A 10,724-nucleotide genomic window follows, 5' to 3' on the forward strand; every position below is an offset into this window, starting at 1 on the left:
TGCCAGATAGGAGGCGCGAGAGCCTCGCGCCTCCTATCTGGCCACCTACATAAGATACCTAAGGTTTCAATTTGCCGCCATAACCTCTTGCCGCTAACCTCGCCGCTAGCCGCGTTTGGTCTGGCCGGGCCCTTAGGGCAATGTTTAGCTTAGCAATACCGACCAAAAATTAGCATTCAAACACGACAATCTGGGGTGGCTGAATCCCTTAATAGAGATCTAGTAAATTATTGGACATGAAGTTGAATCTTAATAAAACTTAACATATGACTGTAAGTAGGTAGAGACAGGGGTTCCTCAACATACAAATCTCTGCATTGATAACGTTTCCTGAACATATAGACTTTAAAATTTTTGGTGTAATTCTTCATTGCAAATTTCTTTTGAGAAACACATTCGGTCTGTTTCTTCAATTGCACAAAAAATTGGCTTAATGAGAAAGTCTTTGAAGAATTTATGCAATTGATCTATCATGAAGAAATGTTTTAATTCTTTCATTATCTCTGGTTTCGAGAATTTTTCTCCTGTTTGGTTTTGAACTGCTTCTCTTATGTCATTGGGCAAAAGATTGTAGCCTATTGAATTTCTTTTTCCGTCAACATCGTTCAGATACTTCTTTTTGCATGTTACACAAGATTTTTCGTAATTCTGACCATCCTCTGATTTCAGATCTTCCCAGACTGTACCATCCTGTCCGTAGAACAAGGGATACAGTTAATTATAACAGATTTGCTTTCTTCATCGAAAGTTCAACGCAGCCTACTATTATGGAAGTTTTATCCCAATTATTTTTCACATTACGAAATGATCTTCTCGATCAGGCAGTTGAATCGATGAACTTCAGATGTTCAAACTTGGTTTTATGTTGAACAGGCTGACATCACTCTCTATTTATAGTTTATATATAACAGATTTATATTAATGCAGTTATTGTTCTTCATATATTTTGTATTGATTGTTAATTACCTCTCTTGTACGTTATCTATGTCTTTATTTTCTTTCATCACTGGTCTACTTTTACTTATTGTACCCTTGAGTTTAAGGCATCCTTATTTTCCAGCAATGGTTATAGCTTATCTAATAATAATAATAATAATAATAATAATAATAATAATAATAATAAAAGCCTTTTTTTGTTAAATTTTTCTCAAAATGGTTCTTGATATAACCAAGACTAGAGCACCCCTAGAGATTTAGCACTGCATGGGATTTAAGTAATGTGGCCCTAGAATAGAACTGGAATGAATAGTTTAACATTCATCTTGCGGTGCTAGGTGATATTAAGAATGGTCAGAAGAAGTACTTTTATTGCACGCCGCAGGTCGAGAGATCCAGAAATTTTGCGTGAAGAATTGTATTCACGCTTTATCTTTCATTCACATTTTCTAGTTTCATTAATCTCGTGAATTATTCATTTTAGTTACCCTTTTCGGGGGTGTTCTTTGTCCCTTGCATGATTTATTTCACTTTATGGTTGAAACATACACCATTGTGAGCTCCTGTAATTGTTGAAGTGAATGATCCTCATTGTAAATCTAGTATAGAAGGCAGACTTTAGAATAAATTTAAGCCCTGTAAGCTGCTGCTCTATTTCACGCTTTTGTGACACTGACATTGTATTTGATTATTTTGTCAAGCACTCTCAGTTATGATTTACTATTCCAAGTTTGGAGTAGTACCTGAACACGGGGGGCCGGGTACTGGTACTGACAATTTCAGTATTTATGTCACTAAGTATCTGGACTTGAAATCGTATATACGGTTTACGAACAACATCACTCTATATATTCTCCCTGATAGTGTGAGAGTGATAGCGCTAAAATCCCTCAAAGTAGGATCCTAGATATCTTATGTGGGGAGGTTCTCCCCCAAAAATAAATTTCCTACACTAATAGATTTTTTCCACACTTATAATTTTACAAATTACATTATACTTATAATGTCATCTTAACTTTCCTATTAACACGTCTGTGAGCCTATAACGGTCTTTTCCTATCTTTTTGTTCAGTGTATAATTTTTATGTTTCTCTTTAAAGTTACACTTAAACCTTATTTACTATAATAAATCCATTCATCCCATGTGGCCAATCTTAGATGGCGGACACTGATCACAGCCTTAACCAGAAAGTTCTGACATAGTAGTACTTTGGTATTTATTTACGTTGTTCAGATCACTGATATATATTGCATGTGGCATACTTTCAGTTGTGTTACATGCATAGCATCAGTTTATTTGATCTGTTCATATTTCTGTTTATCATTTAACAAGAAAATTCTGACATACTAGAGCTTCAGTCTCTTATTAGGAGATTAATTCTGGTGCAGCTGGGTGTTTGAGGTGTTGGCAGTAGCCAGTAGTTACTGGACGGTGGCAGGGAACTCCTTCACTTCTTGCTGGTACACTTTATTCTGACCGCCAACTAACACTACCGTGCTATTGACACTCTCTGTAAACTTAACTGTACTAACTTTTTCTTTTTTCTTTTCAGAGTGAATATGTATGACCGCCTATAGCGCTCACAACAACAGCATGCTCTCACACTGATTTTCTTGATGCCAGCAAGCATAGGACCATAGTGACGACATGCTCCTATGGATCCGTGAGCACCCCTATCAGCACACTCTCCTAGTGGAGAGTCATTTTTCTAATGTTTACCAATCATGTGTGGGCCATCGTATACATACGTCTGATGATCATGAATTTAAAGATGAAGACTGGCCGTCCCCTACTTGCCTTGGCACACAGCAAGCGAGCAGAATAACAATGCACAAGAAGCAAACTAGTGATGCTCACTCTCCTATTCCTTTCCCAGATGGACAGATGATAGCTGATAAGGACACATTATTATTATTATTATTATTATTATTATTATTACTATCCAAGCTACAACCCTAGTTGGAAAAGCAAGATGCTATAAGCCCAGGGGCTCCAACAGGGAAAAATAGCCCAGTGAGGAAAGGAAATAAGGAAATAAATAAATGAAGAGAACAAATTAACAATAAATCATTCTAAAATAAACAACGTCAAAACAGACATGTCATATAATAAACTATCAACAACATCAAAAACAAATATGTCATAAATAAACTATAAAAAGACTATGTCCGCCTGGTCAACAAAAAAGCATTTGCTCCAACTTTGAACTTTTGAAGTTCTACTGATTCAACCACCCGATTAGGAAGATCATTCCACAACTTGGTCACAGCTGGAATAAAACTTCTAGAGTACTGCGTAGTATTGAGCCTCGTGATGGAGAAGGCCTGGCTATTAGAATTAACTGCCTGCCTAGTATTACGAACAGGATAGAATTGTCCAGGGAGATCTGAATGTAAAGGATGGTCAGAGTTGTGAAAAATCTTATGCAACATACATAATGAACTAATTGAACGACGGTGCCAGAGATTGATATCTAGATCAGGAATAAGAAATTTAATAGACCGTAAGTTTCTGTCCAACAAATTAAGATGAGAATCAGCAGCTGAAGACCAGACAGGAGAACAATACTCAAAACAAGGTAGAATGAAAGAATTAAAACACTTCTTCAAAATAGATTGATCACCGAAAATCTTGAAAGACTTTCTCAATAAGCCTATTTTTTGTGAAATTGAAGAAGACACAGACACACTAGCAATGCGTGCTCTCTAATCCCCCTCACAGATGGTCAGGGGGAAAATCGATAACAATGTACCACCCGTGTGTCACACGATCATACATAGTAACGACATTTCTCTTTTTTGTATATATTATCCTTCGTACCTTCTCTCTCCCCTCGCACTGAGAGTAACTTGCATGAACCTGTCTGCCTATTTCTCATTGTTAACTGTTAACAGAACATATTTCCGGTTGAACAAGAAATAGCATGTTGCATTTTGTGACCTTCCTGCCGGGACCTAGTGTGTATATATACTCGATGTGTCTATAATAAAGTACTCAGTTGCTTTCATCTCGCCTTTGAGTCACAACCTACTCTTGGCTTGTCACATTGTTGACACCGGAAGTCGACTCGCTCCTCCCGCCTTCACCACCCCTCACTGTTACTATGGCCGCCCCATTGAAACTTTCGTTGTTCGCCAGTGGAGAGGTGTTTGCTTGGTTTCAGCGTGCAGAAGTCCAGTTCCGCATCAAGGTGTGACTCGCTCAACCACCAAAACAGATTATGTTCTCGCGGCGATACTTGAGGACACCTTCGCGGAAATCTCCGACTGGTTCTGTGAACAAGGATGTACCTCAAAACATACCTTCTGCAGCAGTGCTTGCCATCGCCAGCTAAACGTATAGCTAAGCTTTTTCAGCTCTCTCAACAACTGTTGGGGGACCAAAGGGCTTCGCTCGCCCTCAGGGAAATGACCAGTATCGCTCGCCTGCAACCTGCCGCAGACGGCTCTCCTCGTGAAGTGAACCTACTTCATGCCCTTTGGGTACACCGTTTACCTGAACCTGTACGCACTGCCATACCCGATATGAATAGTTTACCCATAAAGGACTTAATGACCAAAGACGATGCCCTTATGTACAGCCACTTCACGACCTTCAAGACCTTCATCAACGCCTCCACTCCTGACGAAGAGGACACCTATTCAATGTCAACAGAAGCTGACGTGAATGCCGTAGGACACACACGCCTACCCCGTGACGTGCTGGAGTGGCGACAAAGCTACCCATCACACACCACTTGCTTGCGCCCCAACCAACGACTTCTACAGCCACTTACTACCGCCCATGGGCTGCAGTTTTGCTACTACCAATCCAGATTCGGGGCTACCGTGAAGAAATGTGCTAAGGATTGTCAGTGGCCAAAAAACGTGTAAGTAGGCCATCGCTCGTGGCGGTGGCCTCTCATGTTTTTAATCTTTTCTTTTTACATGATGCAGGAACGGGTGTGCAATTTTTGGTAGACACGGGTGCTTGTCGTTCTCTTTTGCCAAGGGAACTTTAGGACTCAACATAGTCTGTCTAAGTCTGCCAATGTCTGCCTGGTAGCTGCCAATGGATCTGCAATACCCACCTACAGTTATGAGAACCTTATCATCTTTTGGAAACGACAAATTTAATTGGAAGTTTCTTGTTGCTGATGCCACATTGCCAATCCTTGGCACGGGTTTCCTCTCTCATTTCCACCTGGTCGATGTCGCCCACCAACGATTGGTCAACGCAGATTTGTACTTGTCGACACCTCTTCAACCCGCCCCCTCCAACCTTGCTCTCCACATCAGTGCACCCACGGATGCCCATCCCACCTCCTCACGTCATACCAGGAAGTTTTCCGTCCAAAACTTTTCCAAACTCCCACGGCTCATGCTAAACACGGTATTCATCACCATATCAAGACGAAGGGACCCCCAGTCTTAGCAAAATTCCGACGTTTGGCACCGGATCAATTGGCAGCCGCTAGACAGACGTTTGCCGAAATTGAAGAAATGGCCCTCTGACAAAAGGCCTCCAGCCCATGGTTGTCACCATTACACATCGTCCTGAAGCAAGACGGCTCCCTCCGACTGTGTGGAGATTACAGGTGCCTGAACATACAAACAGAACCGGATCACCACCCCCTCCCAAACATCGCTGACGTGACCTCCTACCTGCACAAAGCGAGGGTTTTCTCCACGCTCGACCTCCTGAAGGGGTATTATCAGGTGCCTATGAACCCAGAAGACATCCCCAAGACCGCCATCACCACTCCCCCAGGTACATACATCTTAAATTACTCCTGTTTTGGCCTTCGTAATGCTGGGGCCACTTTTCAACATCTCATGGTTGGCATCTTAAGGGACCTCCCCTTCTTTGTATGTTATGTGGACGACATACTTGTGTTCTCTTCCTCAAAAGAGGAACACCTCCATCACCTGCGTATCGTGCTTGATCGCCTACAACAAAACGGCCTTGTAGTCCTGTACGACAAGTGTACCTTTGGCGCCAACGAAGTGTCGTTTTTAGGGCACTACATCACTCCTGAAGGAGTTCATCCTCTCCCTCAAAAGGTAGCAGCTGTTCAGAGCTTCCCCACGCCCTCGACTGTCAAAGCACTGCAGGAATTCTTGGGCATGATCAACTATTATCACCATTTTCTACCAGCCATTGCCGCCACTCTTGCTCCCCTCTACGCCTCAGTCAAAGGCAACCCAAAACACCTGATATGGGGTCTCCTTCAAGAAGCGGCCTTCTGCAACGCAAAGAATGGCCTATCAACAGCTGCTGCTCTCACTTTTCCTGTCCCACATGCCCCTCTCCTTCTCTTCACCAATGCCAGCGACGTTGCTATCGGTGCAGTATTCGGACAGGTGGTCAATGGCTCGCCCCGCCCATTGGCATTCTTCAGCAGAAAACTGTCCAAAGCAGAATCGGGTTATTTAACCTTCAATCGCGAATTGCTGGCGGTGCACTTGGCTGTCCGTCACTTTCACCATTTCTTAGAAGGTATGCCCTTCGTCATTCGCAGAGACCACATGCATCTGGTGCATGCCTTCACTGGACACTCTGACGCCTGGTTCGCCCGTCAACGCCGACATCTCTCCGCTGTGGCTGAATACAATTGCACCCTTAAACACATCCCTGGAAAAATGAATTCCGTTACCGATGCCCTTTCAAGAAACACGTTGGCCGCCCTTCAACTGGGATTGGATTACAACGCCTTGGCTGAAGCCCAGCGACAGGTTCCAGAGTATCAAGCATGTTTGACATCCTGCACATCTCTCCGTTTGGAAGACATCCCCCTGACGACTCCAACACCATCCTCCCCTATGACGTCAGTACTGGTAGACCGCGACCGTGGATTCCTGCTCTCATGCGCCAACAGGTGTTTGATTTCATTCATGGCCTTTCACATCCATTGCGGCGTTCTCCTGCACAGCTGCTGAAAAAGTAAATTTTTTACGGTATTGCTAAGGATGCTAAGGACTGGGTCTTTGCCTGTACTTCTTGGCAAACTTCCAAAGTACATCGACACACAGATTCAGGAGTGGGTACCTTTCCTCAACCTCAACTTCGTTTTGCCCACATTCACGTTGACATTGTAGGCCCCCTACCCACATCTCAAGGACATCGTTACCTGTTTACCGTCATCGACCGCTCCACTTGTTGGCCTGAAACCATTCCCATGAAAACTGCAATGTCCATCTCATGTACATTTGCCTTACTCTCAGGATGGATAGCAAGAGCATATTACTTCTGACAGGGGTACCACTTTCACTTCTCAATTGTGGACATCATTAGCGAATCTCCTGGGCATCACCCTACATCAGACAACTGACTGCAACCCCGCTGCCAATGGAATGGTTGAATGTTTTCATCGCACACTCAAAGCAGCTTTGATGTCCCGCTGCAAGGACTTCAACTGGTTTACTCAGCTTCCCTGGGTCCTCCTGGGCCTAAGGACCACTCCTAAAGACGTCTCAGCAGCTGAAATGGTTGTCCCTGCCAAAGTTTTTCCTTCTGCAAACTCCTCCGACGATCTCCAGCACATACATCACGTCGTGGGAAAATTTACTCCATGCCGCCAGACTTACATGCAAGCAGCAAAGCATCACATACCGACACACTTGCACTCTGCAACGCACCTCTTCCTACACAATGACACTAGTAAGCCACTGCTAACGTCCCCTTACACGGGCCTTTTCCTTGTGATTTGGCGCATTCCAAAAGAAATCCTACTAAACATTCATGGCAAAGAAGACTGGGTTCCCATTGATCGTCTAAAAACAGCTTATCTCTGCCAGATGACCTGCCTATAGTTCGCCTCTCTCAATCAGGGCGCCCTATTCAACATGTACAGTATGTCATTTTTAGGGGGGGAGCCATGTACCACCCGTGTGTCACACGATCGTACATAGCAACGACATTTCTCTTTTTTATATACAGTACCTTTTGTATCTTCGCTGTCCCCTCGCACTGGCAGCAACTTGCATGAACCTGTCTGCCTATTTCTCATTGTTAACTGTTAACAGAACCGGTTGCCGGTTGGACAAGAAATAGCATGTTTGTATTTTATGACCTTCTTGCTGGGACCTAGTGTCTAATATAAAGTACTCAGTTGTTTTCATATCGCCTTTGAGTCACAACCTACTCTTGGTTCGTCACAAAGATATATGTGAGTGGGCGACTACCAAGATCCTTCAATCTGCATCCTTTACCAGAATTATTAAATTTCTTTAGAAAAGATGGAGTTTACTCCTACACGAGTGTCTAAAAAGACAATTAAGAGGGCCTGATATCCTACAAAGAGACCGGTCGTAGAATGTAGAATGCAAAATTCTCTAGCATAACCTGATCTTCATTAGATTCAAGGCTCTCACTCTTTAAAGCATCCGGTCTTTCTGGTTCAGTTAGTCCTTGATGGTCTACAACATGACCCTCAGAGAAGATTACAAGTGAGACCAGTGTCACTAGATCCTCGACCCCAGGTGCACAGAAGGTCTAGGTCACCTAGGTGTATTTTGTATTTGAGAAATACAGACTGTTCCCAATTGAGTTTATCTCCCACAGATGAATACCTTCAGACCCAGAGTCTCAGAAAAGGGTTAGTCATACAGGGCTAATACATGACCCTTGTTTACCTTTTGAACAGAATCCAAGTGAAGGGAGAACAAAGACTCCATGAAAGTGCCAAAGAGATCCTTTAGCTCTCTCAAGATTTTATGCTCACCAACTATGGAGAAACGCAGGAGACCTACAACGAAGAGCAAAGTCTCACCCTGGGGACCATTCATTTAACTCCATAAGCAAGAAAGATTTTAAACTTTCAACCCTCCTAAACACCATCCGGGTAAGGTATTTGTTTAGAAGAACCTTTCTGACACGGTGATTATCCTGAGTCAGTTGATCGGCTACCTAAAGCAGTTGGTCCAACAGGGAATGAGATTGAAGCAGAGTCCAAATTGTCATTCCTTATAGGATTAGTCCTTAAAATAGTCAACAGGCTAAGAGAAGCCACAAATCTCCAATCAAAGGCAGGAATGCGGCTATAGAGGGGTTGCGTTGTTCTCCATGGGGTTCCTGACAGTAACTTCAACTCCTTTAGTCTGAGCTAAGCAAGGATGCATTCAACAAAGTTGACATGTAAGTACTGGTTCATAAGGACTCCCCATAGGGCAGCTTGTCTTCCAAGATCTTGCTGCCAGCCTTTGCAAAGCAGAAGCGTTATTATGTAATGCAAAATTTGCATTCATCTTCCCTTCCTCTGGATTTTGTGGTCGCTACCCTGACCCCGTCTATGTCGTCTAAAAGACATGCAGCCTAATATGTTACTTTTACGGCTTTGGATTCCTCGAATATGGAGTCAGCAATAATGTCAATCTTACAAGCTGCATCCCGTCTATATCACTAGACTGGATCAATAGGGTACTTAGCCTCAAGCAAAGATCTTGTAGACACTAGAAAGAAGAGGCAGTTCAAGGACCTCACACTATCAGGAGCATAGTTACTGCATGACAGGAAAATTCCACCTACGGACATTCCACCCATAAAAATTCCACCCATTGAAAATTCCACCCACGAAAATTCCACCCAAGTGTATATATAAAAATTTCTGAGAATGAATGAAAGTGACATGAAAAGTTAAACAATTTTATTACATGTACAGCTATATATGAATGATAAAATTTATCTTCAAAAAATATATATACAAAAAAATCGTACTTCATAGAGACTGCCTACATTTATTACATGAAAATACTATTTAATGAAAATTATGAGCAACACCTCCTAGAATGTTCAAAATCTCATTATTATCAAAACATTCGACGAGGTGTTTAAGTCTGTCATTAATACTTTTGTATTTTTTCTTTTAATATTTTGATCCCCTCAAGAAATGTGAACCATTTTTGTTTGCGTCTGGATTTCTTCTTTCTGTAATGCAGCACATAGCTTCTATAGATTTGGATGTATGCTTAATAATGATAATTCTAGAGCACTATGAAAACCTTCTGTTCCATTATTGGATTGTGGTAAGTTCTGCAAGACGCATTCTTGCACGTTCCAAGTACCTATTGAGAAAAGGGGCTCTCATCTCCTGTGGCATGCTCCTCTTCCTTGGTAGGTAGTAGGTTGGCCAGGGCACCAGCCACCCGTTAAAATACAGCCACTAGAGAGTTACGGGGTTCTTTGACTGGCCAGGCTGTACTACATTGGATCCTTCTCTCTGGTTAAAGTTAACTTTCCCTTTGCCTACACATTCACCGAATAGTATGGCCTATTCTTTGAAGATTCTCCTCTGTCCTCATACACCTAACAGTACTGAGATTATCAAACAATTCTTTTTTACTCAAAGGGTTAACTACTGCACTGTAATTGTTCAGTGGCTACGTTCCTCTTGGTAAGGGTAGAAGAGACTCTTTAGCTATGGTAAGCAGCTCCTCTTGGAGAAGGACACTCATAAATCAAACCATTCTTCTCTAGTCTTGGGTAGTACCATAGCCTATGGACCATGGTCTTCTACTGTCTTGGAGTAGAGTTCCCTTGTTGAGGGTACCTCGGGTACACTATTTTATCTTATTTCTCTTCCTCTTGTTTTGTTAGGTTATTATAGTTTATATAGAAAATATTTATTTTAATGTTGTTCGCGATCTTAAAATATTTTATTTTTCCTTGTTTCATTTCCTCACTGGGCTATTTTCCCTATTGGGGACCCTGGGCTTATAGCATCCTGCTTTTCCAACTAGGGTTGCAGCTTATCAAGTAATAATAAAAAAAAAAAAAAAAAATAATAATAATAATAATAATAATAATAATA

The sequence above is a fragment of the Palaemon carinicauda genome, chromosome 9 (assembly GCF_036898095.1).
Source record: "Palaemon carinicauda isolate YSFRI2023 chromosome 9, ASM3689809v2, whole genome shotgun sequence".
Lineage (NCBI taxonomy): Eukaryota > Metazoa > Arthropoda > Malacostraca > Decapoda > Palaemonidae > Palaemon > Palaemon carinicauda.